Source organism: Triticum urartu, chromosome 1, assembly GCF_003073215.2.
Source record: "Triticum urartu cultivar G1812 chromosome 1, Tu2.1, whole genome shotgun sequence".
NCBI classification, from domain to species: domain Eukaryota; kingdom Viridiplantae; phylum Streptophyta; class Magnoliopsida; order Poales; family Poaceae; genus Triticum; species Triticum urartu.
In genome coordinates, this window is record NC_053022.1 from 564882813 (window position 1) to 564897538 (window position 14726).

At 43.4% G+C, this 14726-nt stretch overlaps 1 long non-coding RNA gene across 1 annotated transcript; it reads left to right on the forward strand.

Annotated features, from left to right (window-relative positions):
• The first annotated feature begins 2949 nt into the window (after nucleotides 1-2949).
• Nucleotides 2950-6732, forward strand: LOC125530934. The gene is made up of 3 exons (XR_007293017.1): nucleotides 2950-3495; nucleotides 5262-5369; nucleotides 5701-6732. It is a non-coding gene; the product is annotated as an uncharacterized LOC125530934 (long non-coding RNA).
• The last annotated feature ends 7994 nt before the right edge of the window (nucleotides 6733-14726 follow it).

The window sequence follows — 14726 nt, forward strand, 5'->3', positions numbered from 1 at the left end:
CTACCTGTATTGGCTACCACCAGAGTCTTGGAGCACTGTGATGATTAAAGCATGCAAAATGCCATGATGGAAGAGATCATGCAGTATGGCGATTATGTTATCCAGTAGCTGAGTAAATATTTGCAGTTGAATAATTTTGAGCCTATAAAATTAATGAGGGACGGTTTATGTTGGATTTGTCTTCCACTAAGTTGTAGTTACATATCATGTAATTGTTTTTCCATGTTCATATATCTTGTTGGATTGGAAGTAGTTGCTAATTATCCCATGTGCTTTTACTGTTTTGTTTATACTTTCCACCTAGTACTTACCAAGTGTTTTGATTTGTTGGGGAATCTGTTGTGCCCATAGATGATATTAGATATGGACTACTCTCCTTTCTTCTGTTTACCCTTTTTTTTTGGTATATGGCTTATATACTGGCCATTGCCTACTTGAAAGTGGCCTGTATCCCACTTATGCAGATGGTTTTCTGTTTCTTATTCTGTAGCATGTCTTTCAACATGGAAACTAGAAGAAACGTACCTCGATAGTTAAGGAACTTGCGGGACAGATCGTGAAGATGAGCCAACAGAAATTCGTTTCCAATGTTGTTAAAAAGTGCCTGTCTTTTGGTTCTCCTGAGGAGCGCCAGATTATAATTAATGAATTGCTTGGTACTACTGATGAGAATGAGCCATTACAGGTGTGTTTCTAACCAGCTGTCTAAGTGTACTAGTTCTTTGTTGCAGAGCATGCTCTGTGTAGAAAAAAAATGATATTCATTGACTCAATGAGTTCTGTATTTAGCTCGTATATGTTATGGCTACTGAATTGTGGAATCATTATTGGCACAAACTATCTCTTGTTTGTTTGGTTGCGATGAACTGAAGTTGTTTAGCATGGTATATGTGTGAAACTGTTCATTTCCTCATAAGCTGCTTCAAGGTGCAAAGTGCTACCATGTCCTCGTTACTACAAAGCTTGTATGTTGAGCAATTTCAGTTTTGTGACTTGTAGCCTCTGCTTTGCAGGCAATGAATGACGAAAGACCAGTTTGCAAAATATGTGGCGCAAAAGGTTTTGGGGACCTGCGGACACCACAAGCGTGAACTGTTTTTTTCACATATCAAAGGTCCTCCTGAACGCAGTAAAAAGATAGGGATTAGTTACCTCACACAGGAAACCTGGAATTTCAGAAGTGTGAGGATGCATAAGCTGTGTATCGGCAGCAAGCATCAACCAATTCAACTAAGGTAGTTGAACTGGCTCCCTCCAACCAATTCCTGCAGCCATTTGGCAGATGGACCATCCAAAGTGAGATATTAGAGGAAACTGAACAACACCCAAATCAACAGGTGGCCGATCGGAGGTCGTTCAGTTCCATCTAACTCTCACTTCAAGTGGCACATGCACGGCGCATCTGTCATATAGGTACCCCCAGATCATCAGGTAAATCTACCGAAAATGAGATATTGGAGAAAAACAAACTGGAAACCTCAGCACTTTGAGATGGATTTCCCAGTTTGCTTTCCTCCAACACTCACTTTCAGTGCCTGCACAACAACACTTGAAAATAACACTAGCATAGCAGGGAAGTGGGCAAATGGCGCTTTTGGTTATGATTCAGAAGCCAGGAGTAGGCTGTGGGACTAACGTATGGTTCGGTTCAGGATTTTATAGCCTTGTAACTGGGAAAGGAGAGTCCTGGCTTTCTGTTGCGCCAGCCTTTTCATGCCCATCATGTGGGTTCGTCCTGCAGGTATGAACCTTGTGACCTTAGCTTAAGCCCTAGAACAGGACAGAACAGTGGTCAAGCCTAGTTTCTCTTTTTCTTGTCTTCTCAAGGAGTGCTCAAGGTTACTCTTCTCACTGTGTCAGACTCAATTCAACCTTTACTCCATGCTTATTTGGACGTCTTATCCTAGCAAGGATAATGTTCCGTGTCATCCAAAAATGGGACCATACATATCACTCCTAACACGTGCCAGTTGCCTCAAGAAGTTATGTACCTTGGGGAAACATGTTGCCTGGGCGATTTCTGGTCACTTAAATTATTGTTTTCGCGTTTCAGTAAGGTGTATTGGGGTCTCATCGCAGTCTTTCAGAGATTGAATGGTTAGTGTGACAGAATAACCACTGACAGGTACTAGGGAGGGGGGGACTAGTATAGGATCTAGCCTTAGGTGAGATCAATTTAAAAAAAAATACAAAACATGTTCAAATATTCTGAAAATATTTGCAGACACACATCCATGTATGATATACAGCCTCAAAAAGTTTGAGCTCCTAATTCAACCTACGCTTGTAGAAACAAAGAAGACAAAATCGCATGTGAATAGTGCCAAATACTATTCACCCAAAATCGCATGTAAATCGCATGTGACGCTTGTAGGTACTTTTGCCTTGGGTTTCATCATCACCATCTCTCTGTAAAGGTTTCTACCTTGCTGACGTTTTGAAAAAAATCAAATGAATGTCTCTTGTCTGATTTGGTGCTAATTTAGTTTTCTTTCTTTTATAACGACGCAATACAATCTTTATTGGACTTCATTTTTCTGATGCAATTTTATACTCAGTTTGATCACAGGATGGACATTTGCCTGCTCATAATAGGAAGTTGAAAGAGAAGAATCAGCTGCACTGACGCTAGGCTTATATGGGCACAACAGCAACCGGTGCAGACTCCTAACTGGAAGCACCACCGGAGAATATGGGCCATGGTGAACAATGCACCGTGGCAGTGGTATCTGCTTTACGGCTTTTCTTCTCCTCTTCCCATGAGTTGGTCGGGGGCGGCAGTGTCTGTCAGTCACGCGCATGGCATCTGTGTGGCGGATATCGTGAAAAGACCGACCTAGGTTGTGGTGGAACCTGCCCTCCACCACGGCATCATCTGCCCTTTGCCAGATTCTAATTAATGAAATGCTTGGTACTGCTGATGAGAATGAGCCATTACAGGTGTGTTTCTAACCAGCTGTCACTGTACTGGTTCTTTGTTGCAGAACATGCTCTGTGTAGAAATAAAATCGATATCTATTGACTACACAAATTATGTATTTAACTCGTATGTGTTATGGCTGCTGAATTTTGGAATCATTATTTGCACAAGCTATTCTTGTTTTGTTTGTCTGGAGGAACTGAAGTTGTTTAGCATGTATACGTGTGAAACTGTTCTTTCCTCATAAGCTGCATCAAGGTGCAAAGTGTGGATAATATTTCTGTTGCTATAAAGCTTGAATTTGGGCATTTCAGTCTTCTGACATGTAGTTCTGCTTTGCAGGCAATGATGAAAGACCGGTTTGCAAAAAGTGTGGTGCGAAAGGTTTTGGAGACTTGCGACGACCACACCCGTGAGCTGATTCTTTCGCGTATCAAGGTCCTCCTCAGTCCTGAACACAGTAAAAAGATAGGGATTAGTTACCTACCTCATACAGGACAGGATACCTGGAATTTCTGAAGTGTGAGGAGGCATAAGCTGTGTATCGGCAGCAAGCATCGAGCAATTCAACCAAGGTAGTTGAGCCCGGCTCCCTCCAACCAATCCTTTTAGCCATTTTGCCAGATGGACCATTCAAAGTGAGATATTAGAGGAAACTGAACCCCGAATCAATCAACAGGCGGTAGACCGGAGGTTGGTTCAGTTTCATCTAACTCTCACTTCAAGTGGCACATGTATGTACGGTGCATCTATCATAGGCACTTCTTAGATCATCAGGCAAATGCGACCCAAAGTGAGATATTGGAGAAAAACAAACTGAAGACATCAACACTTTGACACGGATTTCCAGTATGCTTTCCTCCAATACTCACTTTCGGTGCCAGCACAACGACACTTGGAAATCATACTGGCATACCAGGGAAGTGGCGCTTTTAGTTACGATTCTGAAGCCAGGAGTAAGCTGTGAATGAAACTGCTGTTTGGTTTGGTTCAGGATTTTATAGCCCTATGGCAACTTGGAAAGGAGAGTCCTGGCTTTCTGTTGAGCCAGCCAGCCCTTCATGCCCATCGTGTGTGCGCGTCCTGCAGGCATGAACACGTTCCACCTGTGCTTTCGGTTTGAGAACCCTGGTGGTACAAGTAGATAAGAGTATTTTTCTAGTAGACCTCAGCTTAAGCACCCCAGGACATGAGAACAGTGCCCAAGCCTAGTTTCTCCTTTTCTTGTCTTCTCTTCTCAAGCAGTGCTCAGGGTTACCTCAAAGTGTTCCATGTCATCCAAAAAATGAGACCATACATATCACTCCTAACACGTGCCGGCTGCTTTGAAAAGTTATGAATACAAGCTCCGTTTTCTTTGATCCTATTTTCTATTTTGTGTCTGGAAACAATTTATTTATACACCTACTACAGCTGTCTCCGCTTAGAAATACGAGACGTATTGCTCGCGCAAATCAAAATTATTCGAGCTCCATCAAATCAAAGAGCAAAGCCAGTTAGGAGTTGTATGTAAAAAGGATTGGACAAGTGTCACAAGTCCAGTATAACTAACAGTCATACCCACCAACAGGGGAAGCTGTCATATGGGTGGGCACAACAGCAAAGGGTGCCCTCGACCAACCAATGGGAAGAGAAGAATGAACCCAAGCTTCATCATAGCTCGCCAGGGAAGAGAACCAGACTCCAAATGGCGCAGCAGGGCACACATATTGCAGGCTAGCAGAGTTTGAAACTCATCAGACAGACTCCAGGGCAACAGTTCAAAACCCAATACACAAATTAAGACTACAGGGCAAAGCTAAAGCAAGCTGTAGCATCCAAATCCAGCAGAAGTTCAGCATCAACCACAAATTTTGAGCACTCCTGGTCTCCATCATTGCGAGGCCCTATAGACCTCACTTGCCACCTGTTCTATGAGTCTTGCCCCCAGTATCAACACCCTTCGACTTTCCACCTTCATCTGCAATTTTAATGAGGATAATAGGACCATTAATCTGTTTCCTCTGAAGCGCAATATTATTCCTGCATCTCCATATAGTCCAAGATATGGCTGCTGAAGTTTAGAATCACCATTGGCACAGGTTATTTCTTGTTTTGAGGGATACAAGTTGTTTAGCATGCTATATGTGTGAAACTGTTCTTCTTTTCCTCATCTGCTGCTTCAAGGTGGAAAGGGTTTTGATTTGTTGGGAATCTATCATGCCCATAGATGAATACTAGTTATGGACATTTTTTTTTATGTTTACCATTTTCTCGTATTGCTGTAGAAACTAGCCATTACCTAGTTGAAAGTGGCTTGTACCTCACTTATGCGAAGGGTTTTCTGTTTCTTATTTTGTAGCATGTCTTGCAACTGAGGAAACCAGAAGTGCCTTTCTTTTGATTCTCCCGAGGAGTGCCAGATTCTATTGATATGTTTGGTACTGCTGATGAGAATGGGCCATTACAGGTGTATGTCTAACCAGCTGTCTAAAGTGTACTGGTTCTTTGTTGCAGAACATACTCTGTGTATGTAGTTATTTATTGACTACATGAGCTATGTATTTAGCTCGTGCGTGTTATGGCTACTGAATTTTGGAATCATTATTTGCACAAGCTATTTCTTGTTTTGTTTGTCTTGATGACGAACTGAAGCTGTTTTAGCATGCTATATGTGTGAACGTGTTCTTCATTTCCTCGTAAGCTGCTTCAAGGTGCAAAGTGTGGATGTTATGTCTATGTTGCTATAAAGCTTGAATTTGGGCATTTCAGTCTTCTGACATGCAGCTTCTACTTTGCAGGCAATGATGAAAGTCCGATTTGCAAAATGTTTGGTGCAGAAGGTTTTAGAGAATTGCGACGACCACAACTGTGAGCTGATTCTTTCGTGTATCAAGGTCCTCCGGAACACAGTAAAAAGAAGGGGATTAGTTACCTACCTCACATAGGACAGGAAACCTAGAATTCTGCAGTGTGTCGAGGCATAAGCTGTGTAATCGGATTATCGGAAGCAAGCATCAAGTAACTCAACCTGGTAACTGAGCCTGGCCCCCTCCAACCAATCCTTGCAACCATTTGGGAGATGGACCATTCAAAGTGAGATATTAGAGGAAACCGAACAACACCCAAATCAACAGGCGGTTGACCGGAGGTGGTTCAGTTCCATCGAACTCTCACTTCAAGTGGCGCATGTACGGCGCATCCGTCATGTAGGTACCCCCAGATCATTAGGTAAATCTACCGAAAATGAGATATTGGAGAAAAACAAACTGGAAACATCAACACTTTGAGATGGATTTCCCAGTTTGCTTTCATCCAACACTCACTTTCAGTGCCTGCACAACAACAGCTGAAAACAATACTAGCATAGCAGGGAGGTGGCGTTGGTTACGATTCAGAAGCCAGGAGTAGGCTGTGGAACTACTGCCTTGGTTTGGGCCAGGATTTTATAGCTGCGCGACTGGGAAAGGGAGTCCTTGGCTTTCTGTTGGGCCGGCCAGCCCTTCATGCCCATCGTGTGTGTGCTTTTCCTGCATGAACCTTGTGCTTTCGGTTTCAGAACCCCACCCTGGTGGTACAAGTAGATAGAGTATTTTCTGGTAGACCTTCCCAGGACAGAACAATGCTCAAAGCCTGGTTTCTCTTTTTCTCTTCTCAAAGCGTGCTCACGATTGAAGTGTCAAGACTCAGTTCATCCTTACTGCAACTCATCCTGGTCTACCAACAGTGCTCAGGAGTATTTTGTAATATGATTCCTGGTCACAGAGGCATTTGCTTAATGTCTTACCATTTTTGTCGCATTTCAGAAAGGCATATTGATATTGGGGGTCTCATCACAGTCTTACAGCGATTGAAGTTTGCTTCTAAAGATTTCAATCATTTTATTTCAGGAAGGCGTAAATAAGAAGGACTGGGCGAGTGAGGCTTGGAGCCCGAATTCTTCAAAAATTCAAAAATCCACTTCTTAAGTATCAAAAAGGAGATCTGGAAATAAATACACCAGTACTTATAGATGTATACTTGATGTGTGTAAAATTTCATTATAAAATATGTTTTGATGTGAGCTGTACAGAAAAAAAATCATGTACTTTTATAGTGAATAGTACATGATTTTGTTATTTTTGTGTAGCTCGCATAAAAATGTATTTTGACATGAAACTTTGCAAACAAGTAGTTGAAACCTATAGATTTGGTTTTTTTTTAAAAAAAATAGGCTTAATGGAGCCCAAGCCCCATTAGCAATATCCGGGGGCCTGGGAAGCAAAGGTCCTTTCGCCTTGGGTTTCATCACCATCTCTCTGTAAAGGTCCTTTCGCCTTGGGTTTCATCACCCTAAACCTTACTGACGTTTTGAATGTCGCTTGTCTATTTTGGTGCTAATTTTTTTCTTTCACAACGACACATACAATCCTAAGTGGACTTCAATCTTCTGATGCAATTTTATACACAATTTGACCACAGGGCGGACATTTGGATGCTCACAAAAGGTTATTGAAAGAGAGGAATTAGCTGCACAGACGCTAGGCTTATATGGGCACAACAACAACTGGTGCAAACTCCTAACTGGAGCACCACCGGAGAAATGTGCTCCATGGCTACCGGCGCCGTGGCAGTGGTATCTGCTTCACGGCTTCTCTTCTCCTCTTCCCATGGGTTGGTCGGGGGCGGCGAGGATGCACTCTGTTATCATGGCTGGTGAGCTCCTGGCTGTCGTCGTCGGAGCAGTTACCCTTCTCCATCACGTCCCAATTTGTGATTTCCTACTCATCCACTAGAGAACCTTGCCGGCATTCAAGTGCATCTCTGCCTTCATTTGTGTTACGATGAGAAACCGTGCCGAGCTTCTTCACCGGGCGCTTTGCATTTGACTGACCAACTGCAACAGGGTTCAAGTAGTGTCAAAAACGCTCTTATATTATACGACGAAGGGAGTAGTAGACAAAAAGAAAAAGAAGGATCTTGCTTTCCATTTGCAAAGCTCCTCAATGTCTCATCATATGCCGTACGGAATCGGTAGAAACCACTGTCTGTCGTTATGCCCAATCTCCCACCTTGGGTTAAAACAAACAGCTCTACTGTATTGAGCATTCAGCAAGAATCAGCAGCATCATATATCTCTTTGGTCTATAATGCAATCTTTTACAAGCAACGAGAACTCCTATGTATCAAAACATAAGATGTTTTTTGACATTATGATAGTGTCAAAAAACATCTTATATTTTGATACAGGGATTAGTAATTATTATTAAATGCTTCTGCATCTAGTAACAAACTACAGTGGCTCGCTCGCAAGAATCACCAACGACCGTCCGTTAAGGAGGGGAATTGCGTTGACGGATGGATCGATCAGTGCCCCTTTTGCTCTGATTCTGCGACTACTGATCATCTACTACTCCAGTACTTCGCAGCCTCTTTGGGAGCAACTCACCAGCCATTGGGTCGACTCACCTCAAAATTTGTGTCATCTGTGGGGGCTCGCAACTCCTGACACAACTCAATCAACTGTGCTCATTCATCTTCCCACAACTAAGGTTTTCAGAAAGCAGACCCTAGATCTTCTCTTCATGTCACAGCTCACCTGTGTGCATGCTGTGCTGACGACCTCACTGTAGTAGCCTCTGTTCTATATATTCTCACATTCTCCTCTCTTGATCCGCCCCTTTTGCAATATTTGGTTCAGGCCGGCGTTGTAGCATCAAATAAAAATGCCGGCCACCACAGACTAACAGTTGATCGCTGCTTCTTATTTGTGTGTGGTGCATCTCTCTTCTACTCGAGAAATGAATCGGAGCCCTACGGGGCACGGCTTCAATTTTATTTTACTTTTACATTATTGGATTCATTTAAGGTAGATGAACGAACGCACTGTGTCGGTAGATGAACTGCTTGATGCCGATGAAAATCTTGCGCGCTGGAACTAGAGCTGTTGTGGTGAGCAGTACGTACGGATCAAGGGAAAAGGCGGGTGCTTCTTCAGCTCTGCCTTTGGAAGTTGGAACTGTCCCTTCTTACGTGCTTCAGAATTTGGTTGGTTCCTCAAACATTGATGATGCATGGATGAATAAAGCCATAAACTACTTGCTAGGCCACAAGCATTTCCCTCTGCTTTTCACTTTTCAGGGTAGAATATATGCGCCTGTGCGGCAGCAGTTTTTTTTTTGAGCGGTAACGCCAATTTTATTCATCAAAAACCACAGAAAGTGGGATACAATTCGGATCATGGGGTGGCCTAACCAAAGGCAACGCCCCGGACCGAGAACTAGCAGGTAGTGCGCGGCGGCACGCCGCGCCATAAGGATTGATAAGCTATTTAGTTTTCTATAAAAATATCTGGTAAGTCGTCCCAAGACTTGATTCGTGGCAAAGTAATTCATAAAGATACATCTAGTTTTGTTATCTTCTTAGAACCAAGGTATTGATTCTTCAGCTGGGTTTGTCTTTGTGATGTAGTCGTAGTGCAATTTACATCAGAATCAAACCCCAATTCAAAACCTGTCTCCATATATAATGAACTCCATTTATGTACATGTCCCAGCACCACTTGAATCCATCCCTGATTGGACATGAACACCACTTGAATCCATCCCTGATTGGACATGAACATGTGTTACGTGAAGAATAAAAAAACTGATATGTGGAAATGCATTGGAATACTTTACATATGACCATGGGCCATAAGAACAACACAAAATTTGCACCACATTAGAAAAAACCCAAGCATCTATTCCAGCCAAAGTTTTCGCCGTGAGAATCAGCCATTTGGATGAAAGTGACTCATGGTGAAGTTTGAATGGGACACGTGCTATTATTTTGGTATGGGGTGGGGTAGAATTGCTTGGTGGATTCACTTATTTGATTCAAATTTTTTGAACGTGTGTGAAATGGCGGGGTACGGCTCTGGTGGATGCAGCAATTTAGGTCCTGACTTGGAGACATTCCATCTGCCCCATCTGCGCTGCATGGAAACTCTAATTTGACTACGTCCTTCGTTTTGGCCGTTTCTATTTGAACTGATCCTTGCATGCATGGCGTTGTCCTGTGTGCACGTGGCCTGGTTAAAGAAATTGATCTGCGTGTTGTCTGGTCAAAGGTAGTGCCCGTTTTCTTTTCGTTTGTGTTGGGGTACTAAGAGGTTGGCACGCTGTGGTTTGACTGGACTTCCGTTTGAGGGATTGACACGAATGCATTGTGTGGAATCTACTGAGCGGTGCCGCTCTAAACGTATTTTCTAGATGCCGCCTCCTATCGATGTTTCCGGTTGTTTATCGCCGCCTTAGTCTCTGATATGGGGCGTTCAGGAATCCTATATATATATATATATATATATATATATATATATATATATAGGTGCTTCCTCTCGCTGCTTGCATTATAGCCACAGCCATCAACATAAGTGTGGAACTCACGGCCTCGCTGCGTCCATGGCGTCCCAGGAGCTGCTTAGCGTTGGTCATGTCCACGGACGCCGTAGCTCACCGCATGATGGACCTCATGTTCATGTTCAGGCTCTGCTTCACTATCCTGTCCATGGGCGCTCCGGCAAGCCTTCGTCCTGTTGCCGTCGGTGGCGCGACTTTCATGCGAGGGCAGGAGTGTGCCTTGATCCTATCCTGCCTGTCGTCCTTGAACCATTGCAAGATCCTGGGCACGACATCGGCGCCACCGCGTTCAACCTGAACTTCTGGACAACGGCTGCTGCGCCTGTCTTCATCTGCACGTGGGACATCTCCTTCCCGAGGTACTGCGCCGCGTCCACTGCCGCGAACTCGCCGCCGTTACCGAGCCAGTGCTCCGGCACGAGCTGACAACCACATCCCGTGGGAACCGGCGCTTGGCTTCCGGCATGTGGAACACGACGGGGAGCTTGCCGCCGCCGTCATCCTTGCCCATGGCCGCCATGAACCGGGAGAGCAAGTCCAGGTCCCCATCGCCGGGGCTGTTTCTCTCTGGCTCACCTCCTTGGCTTCCATGACGTTGCCGATAGACAGTTTGGCCGGCGTACGTTGGGAAAGAACGGGAGAGGAGAGGAAGAGGAAAGGGGAGCCGTGTGGTAGGTTGTCTCGCTTGGTCGTTAAACGGGAACAAATCTTACTCCTATTTATACACGCACGATTCGCAGGATTTCCGGCAAGTGGAAGGTGACGTTTCCGTCGGCGCCAACGGCGGCTCAGTCTCTCGAAGGTGCTCATAGGGATAGGGTGTGCGTGTGTGCGTTCATAAGGATGAGTGTATGCACGTGTATATGAGCGCTTGTGTCTGTACTGTTGCTAAAAAAAAAGAAAACACGCACATGCTGTGATCGAGAAACTACGGATTAAGCGGCAGCACGGTAAAACACGCATGTAATCCCATGCTGTGTCGACGCCAACAGTACCAACCCATGCACGCATTAAAAAGAAATCAAACTCCCTAAGTATGTGTCAACACCAACAATGACTTACACATGCGAACGTAAAAAAATGTAATCGCCCAGCTTAAGCGGCAGGAGAGAATCCTGGAAGATACGTGCATGTGGTCACGTTATCCCGAAAACAGCGCCTTGCACGCCCCCATCAACGGCAAAAGCGAAACAGCCAATCCCTCTCTCCCGCCCGACAGACAGTTGGTTGATCAAAAAACAAACAAAAACAAATCACAGAGCAAATTGCAGAGGGCCCATGCATATGTAGGTCAACGGGACAACGACAGCCCACGCGCACCGCAGTAAGTACACAAAATAGCTACATGCACACACACACGCGATAACAAACTAAGTTCAAAAATTTTGCAAACAGACGCCGGCCGGAGCCACACAAAATTTTTACCCAGTGATCTTCCAAACTAATGCACGTGTCGATCAAACACAGGCCCGTCAGTACCTTCTTGGTCTACACCAATTGCCCGAAGGACGACCTACCATGATCAGAACTAGCTTACATCCATATCACACACTTTCGGCAATGGATCCAAATTATGGCCATAGGATACCATGTCAACGACAATCTGAATCAGCTAGCGTCGTGATGGTGACCCACTGAACTCGCGGGGAGAGGGGATGTACTTTGCATCTTGCAAGATGTAGCACTTGTGATGATAATAAACGTATCCTTTCGAAATCGTTCGTGTGCATAGCCTGCTTTCTTGTGACTACCGAGTTAAACAACAAGCTTACACACATGAAGACCTTATTGTTCATCACATGAGTCAAAATAACATATACACATGTACGGTATTGGGCGCGGCGTGCCACCGCGCGGGCTATGCTAGCACTCAACTATAAGCCTCTAAGTATAGGCATCCTATAAAAAGGACATTCTTCTAATTCATAGGTCTTCAAATTTCGACAATAAGAAACCAATTGATGTATTATAAGTGCTAGCGAAAATTGCAGAGGCATTTGCCTGCTTAGCAAACTGATACTTGAAAGCAGGCCGGCTAGGTGAGATACCATCTGGCCGTCCATGAACCAACAAACTACAAACTGGAAGAGCTAGGTGAAATACTATCTGACTGTCCATGAAAAAAAAAACTGGAAGCACACTATTACGGGAAAAAAGCCTATGTAGGTGATAGCATCCAAGATCACTAAAATATTGTTTAGCCTCTACAGGCTTCCAGATGAACACATATTTCAGTCTTGCCTATATTCCTATAACTCTGAGTGATTAACTGAATATGTACCACAGTACCAGCAGGCCAATAAAAATGGCACCAACAACACCATAAGGGGGTACCTCATACAGGTAGCACCAAGCCAGAGACCCAGTCAACAGTCTGTGTCAATATAAGTTTGCAGAATAACAAGTTCAGTCTGGTAAACGTCCTTCCTCTCCTGTACGATTTTACATAAGTAATGGGTATGTTCTTATTTCATGCAATGGTGATTTGAACCATGCTAAAGAAAATCTATCCTATGCTACTGCTTCACAAACCTCTACAGCACACTGCTTGAATCTATATACAATAATGGTAATATCTGAACTTGATAACATTCAGGGTTAATTCTAGGTGTGTCGTTCTTACACTTTTCTATGTAGTGGGTCACACAGTTACTCTTTGATAATTTTATCAATCACATTTAAAAAGGTGATTCTTAGATCTGTGATTGCAGCTGACATCAGGCACCTCATCCGTATTTCCCATGTGTAGTTATAATGGAATGTATAAATAAAACTTAATACTGAATGTATCTAGAGATCTGTGTTTAACTTATACACCTTCAGATTTCCCCCTTAATATTGAAAATTTTGCTGGAGAGGCTTGGTTTTCTACTTCTTGAACGGGCATAATACTCAAGACCTATAATAGAAGTGTAAAATGGACATGCAAATCTCATATCTTGACTACTATTAAACTATCATAGGAAAAGAATTAAACTTCCTAATCCACAAAATTACCAAAAGATTATAGAAGAGATACAACCCTAAAATAGGACAGAACCACAAATCGCAAACGCATATTGATTTGAGACTTGTTCAGTGTTCACTGGGTGCTGTTCATCGTCGTGGTGTTGCACAGTGGCATGACTGCATGAGGTCATCTTTTTCTATAGATGGCATATATGTATTAAGAATTCATGTTCCATTTACAGATTCAGAAGAGTCAAAGGAAAATTTAGAATAGTCAAAGAAAAACTTTGCTCTCACACTGGCTGACATTGGTAAATTTAACAGAAATGTAAATAAGTTCAAACCTGTAATATTTTGAATGCAAGACAGATCTGTTTGTGACTATTGCACATGAATTAAAACTCAAAACTGCGAGACCTGATTAAAATATAAAATCCCACGAATTCGTAAGAAAAGCTATCATGTGGGGAAAACTCAGCAAGTGATCACACATATACGGAAAGCTAAAAGTTCAGGTGGGGTTTCCTTTTCCTCTGGAGCCCATGTATAACTGGTTTTGGTCCAAAAGTGCAGGCCGATATATGACCACTTTATCCACTTGCACAGACAAGTTCAAAATGAAAGTTGTAACACTTTGTTTTCAGATTAATACACACTTGTACTCCTCGATCTTCAATGTAGCAGTTGGGTAAAATAAACGGCAGTACATTATCTGACCTCATGAACCTAACTCTGAAGGATGGGCGAAGCAGAACAGGTAAGCGAGACCGAGAGCAACCCAAATTAAGACCGGGAGATGCACTTACAGGAGGTATGTGAAGATTTTATTTTCGCTTCCAATGCTTCCATGCAGCATCAGCGCGCCAAACATCCAGCAAAGAAAGAAGTAATGAACTGCATGAACCGACAAAACAAATCAAGATTAAGGCAAACAGTAACCAAGGGAGAGTAAAGAAAAACAGGACTGAGAGAGAATGGAGCCACAACACCAGACTCTGCAGCATGGAGTGTGCTTGAAGGTGAGATGCACGGGCACATGACGACCTCGCCGGATCGAAGAAGAAGAAGGAATCCACCATCCTGGCCGTGAACCTGAAGCTGACTAAACCAAGATACTCCCTTCATTTTTATATACAAGGCCACTATCAAAATAACAATTTATAGATATACAAGGCCACTAACACTAATCGATGCAATATTAATGATGTTTGCCTCGTAGTACTAGCAAAAAAAGACATTAACTATCCCTCACATGTATGCGGGAGTGGGAGGATTGGATTGATGTGCATGGAAGAAAAGAATACACATTAATTTACACGACAAATAAGGAGACAAGCTGGCTTGCAACATTGACTTAGAAGACATTAACTTTTGCCTTGGTACCTGTAATATAGGTTTGTGGCCTTGCAGTGGCGAAGCCACGTTAAGCATGTGTAGTCGTTTGACTACACAGGAATTTCGTAGCAAATTGACCCAGGCATACGTACAACATGCCTCTG